Source organism: Nanorana parkeri, unplaced genomic scaffold (assembly GCF_000935625.1).
Source record: "Nanorana parkeri isolate BGI_ZX_2015 unplaced genomic scaffold, ASM93562v1 scaffold2457, whole genome shotgun sequence".
Classification (NCBI taxonomy): Eukaryota; Metazoa; Chordata; class Amphibia; order Anura; family Dicroglossidae; genus Nanorana; species Nanorana parkeri.
Window position 1 is genome coordinate 143,830 of NW_017308725.1, and position 4,657 is coordinate 148,486.

A 4,657-nucleotide genomic window follows, 5' to 3' on the forward strand; every position below is an offset into this window, starting at 1 on the left:
TTAAAACCAAAAAAAAAGTGTGAGGGGTTCACCCTAAAATCCATACCAGGCCTTTTAGGTCTGGTAGGTATTTTAAGGGGGAACCCAAGCCCCCCCAAAATGGGGGGGGGGAATGTGGGGTCCCCCCTAACATTCCTATCAGACCCTTGATCCGAGCACAGGCCCAGCAGGGCAGGAAAAAAGGGGGGGGATGATCAAGCGGCTCCTCCCTCCCTGCGCCTTACCAGGCCACATGCCCTTCGGCATTGGGAGGGTGTCCCCATGCTGACCCAGTGGTTGTGGGGGTCTGCGGGCAAGGGGGGTTATTTGCATCGGGGTAACCCTTTAATTAAGGGGGCACCCAGATGCCGCCCCCCCATGTGAATGAGTAAGGGGTACTTGTACCCATTCACTAAAGGTTACATAAAATAGTTATTAAAAAGTCCAGACTTTTGATGAAATCCAAAAAAAAACAAAGACAATTTTTGACAATTCTTTCAATTAAAACAAATAAAAAGAAAAATTGCTCCATCGATGTAATCCAGCGTCAATGACGATGCCCGCCGACCCGCCGCAATAAAAAAAAGTCCCGTCCAAACCCGACGAAAACTTGCCGCAAAATGACATTCCTGCTCGAAAATAAACAGATGGGCGGACCGGATGTCGCAGCTCGCTCCGCCCCCATTTGACATTCTCAGCTGTCAAATACTACATAGCAACTCCCGAATGCCTCACAGACCCGAATGGCATTTTTTTTTTATTCAACCACGCAAATTGCAAATTACTAAGATGTTAAAAATTAAAAATGCTATTTTTTATTTAACCTCTTGCAGGTTAAATAACGGCAGACGGCAGACTCGCATCCGCATTTTTCCTGCTCGCGCGCGCCCCCTAGCGCGCGCACGGGCAGGAAAGACCTGCTCGTTACTACAGCCGTTAACGGCTGTTTCACATACAACCGATCAGCTGCTCTATAGCCGCCGATCGGTTGTATGGAGTGAATTTCGGAGCGCGCCCCCCCCCCATCTCGGGTGCCGCCATCTCCTCCCTCCTGACCCCTCACCTTTAATCCCAGGATCCGCTAGGGCAGACAGTAAAAAAAAAAAAAAAAAACCCACATAGGAACGTATTGCTACATTCCTATTGGCTATTTCATATAGCTATAGCAAATAGCAAACAGCCTATTGCAAACGCCCTCTGCCCGGCTGTCAATCAGCAGAAGAGGACCTGATGGAGAACTTCAGGTCCACTTCTGTTGATTGACAGCTGCAGTGGGCGGGTGCAATAGCTGTTCTGCTATTGGCTATTTACATTTGAATAGCCAATAGAAGCGCAGCTATTATTTTTCCTATATATTTGCTTTTTTTTTTAAACAACAGCGGCCCGGTAAGAAACCGAAGGACATTTTTTTTTTAACAAGGGGGAAGAAATAGAGATGGAAAGTTCGGATCTTTTAAATGAATCGGTTCATTTTCAACGGTTCATTCAAAAGAACCGATTCATGAATCGAATCTTCGGTTCACTCGCTGAGTCGGCTGACAAGCAAGTGAACCGAAGCTCAGGAGCCATCTGAACCAGTGGCGTAACAATCGCCATAGTGACCCAGGCGGCTGTTATGGGGCCCGGGGTACAAGGGGGCCCGGCCAGATGCCGAGCGGACAGCCTGGGTCGCTATGGCATCCTCTGCAGGTGGCTTTCACCTGGCGGCTCTGAAGAAGAATGCGCTGCTGTTCAGATCACTGACCGTAATCTGTGCAGCCAGCAGCGGCGGTGGAGAAGGCCGGACCCGGCAGTAAAGGAGGAGGCGGAACCCGTGGCCGACAGCAAGGGAGGAGGCAGGGCCCGCTGACCCGGATAACCGCTTCCCACTCATTGGATGCTGCGCCGGCTGGATCATACTTCACGCTGCACACGGAACAAGGTGAGGGGCGCAGCGTGAAGCACGTAGGGCCCAGGACAGGAGGAAGAGGTCCCGGTACTGACATTAGCGGTTACCGAGATATCAAATATCCTGGTAATCAGCAGTTACCAGGGGCCCCTTCCTCCTATCCTAGGCCCGCCTCCAAGTAGCGGAACTCCGGGGCCCGGTCGCAACTGCGACCTCTGCCACCCTTGTAGTTCCGCCACTGACACAGGTAATTGAACATAATACTGTGCACCATTGTCTAATAGACCCCCCAAAAAGGAGGTTTAAATGTATTTTTATGTTATAAAAAAAAAGACATCTCTCTCATTTAGTTACATAGCTACTGAATGAGACGGATGTTTCAGAAAGGATGTCTGTACCTTTAAGAGCTTGCCGTCCGCCCGTTTGATGTTTACAGCCGTTACCGGCTGTTTTACATACAGCCGCCAATCGATTGTATGTTGGTTTGCTCGCCCCCCCTCCCACCCCTGGGGTGCCACCGCCTGATGTGCTGACCCCTCACCTTCAATCCCGGGATCCGCTAGCCCATTTGCGGCCCGGGACCGGCTCAGCAGATGTCAGGAGGTAAGATGGAAGGGAGTTCAGCATCTTCCTCCTTGATGATCTCCCTCCGATGTCTGAATGCGGAAGTGGTGTGTAATACATCACTTCCGCATTCACCTGTCAGTCATCTGGCTGCTATAGCCAGAGAGAAGAAGAAGCTGATGAAGCAGATTTCTGTGCTTCATCAGCTTCTTTGGGGGTCCCCAGGTGACATTAGGGGTCTTAGGGACCCCTAATGTCTCCATAAAGAAGACCTGTCCGTGTGCCTTTGCTATTATATAGGGGGATTGTTATCCTCTATGTGATATCATAAAGAGGACCTGTCAGCGTGCCTTTGCTATTATATAGGGGGATTGTTATCCTCTATGGGATATCATAAAGAGGACCTGTCAGCGTGCCTTTGCTATTATATAGGGGGATTGTTATCCTCTATGTGATATCATAAAGAGGACCTGTCAGTGTACCTGTGCTATCACATAAGGGGATTGTTATTCCCCTATGTGATGGCAATAACAATAAGTGTAAAAAAAAAAAAGTAAAAAAAAATAAGTCACGTATAAAAAAAAAAAAACCACGTTTACTCACATATAAGCGTAAATACGCGTTCAATGCGCCAGCGCGCGGAAACGGCAATTGTGCTACACAAGTTACATATCGCCGCGAACGTAGGAGTGAGAGCAATCGATTCAGGGCCATCAATCACTGATAGCACTAAACTGCTGAGCCGTAATAGCTTTTAAAGCGTCGCCTATGGGCAATTTTTGGGTATTGTACTTTTTTGAGGTTTCCTGCATGCGCGCAATATTAAGACTTATGTTTTGTGTCTTTCTACCCGACATGACCCCGTCTTTTATATTTTACCAAAAAATTGGGTAAATATAAATGTTTTATTATTTAAAACAGTTTTTTTATTTTTATTTTCAGTCATTTTTCCTTAATATAGTAAAAAATAACCCTCCACCCACACCTCCCACCAAGAGAAAGCTCTATCTGTCCCTAAATAATGGTATAAAATGTAATTTCAGTACAGCGTTGCATGACGGAATAAATGTCAGTCAAAGTACCGCAGCCCTGAATACTGAAAAATGGCCTAGACAGGAAATGGGGTGTAACACCCCGGTCAGCAAGGGGTTAAGGAAATACAACGGGGGGAATTTATCAAGGGACTTGCGCAACTTTTCTGTCCTATCTCTTTAAAGGAGAACTATGGCGTTAGGGTTTTTCCCCATAGTTCTCCTAAGGGCCACGGGAGGATATATACTAGCATCCTCCCGTGACCCAAAGCTCAGTATATAGCAAGCTACAGCTTGGGGTTAACATACATATCTCCTTGAGAAGCCAATTTGCTCCTAAAGGGTTAAACCATCAATCTGAATGAGGATCTCCTCCAATCCAAACTCTGTCACTCTTATCAAAACTGGAGGAGACAAAATCTGAAGCAGATTTGCACGGCAACCAATCAGCTTCTCTCTTTCATTTTCAAATCTTACCTGAGCAAACTGAAGAGAGGTGCTGATTGGTTGCCACGGGCAACTGCTCCAGATTCTCTCTGCTCCTGTTTTGATAAATTCCCCCACGCCCCCCGGTCATTTTTCTTATCTCCCTCAGCTGACTGTCCCGGGCTGTCTGTCCCTTATCACTGCTGCAACCTGCTCATTCATTCAGTGGATTGTTCTACTGGTGGTGACTCCCCATTCTTTAAGCAGACATCCCAACTCTCCCGGACGCTCCAGGAGTCTCCCGCTATTAGATAGCGGCTGCCGGCCGCCCGGGAGAGAAACCCTTCCTCCCGGAAAGGTTTATCTGCTCGATCGAACAGATAAACCTTTCCCTGCGATCGTTTTTTTTTTTCTCTTTTCTGACATCGGGAGCCGCGGCCAAATTTTTCTATCAGGTCCTCTTCTGGGGATTGAAATCAGCAGAGGGTGGGTGCAATAGCTAGTTTGCTATAGGCTATTGCAAAGTGAAATAGCCAATAGGAATCCAGCTATGCATTCTATGCCTTTTTTTTATTATTCTGACGACTGCAACTGTCGGAATACTAAAAAAAATCAGAAAAAAAACCTGCAGATAGCAAAGAAGCTATTGCTTCCTGTGCTACCTGCCATCATTTCAGGGGAGTGCTCTCACCCAGCCCCCCCTTAACCCCCTCCGCGGATCGGGGGGGAGAGGTGCATACCAGCAATCAGAGTTGTATTGATGTCATTA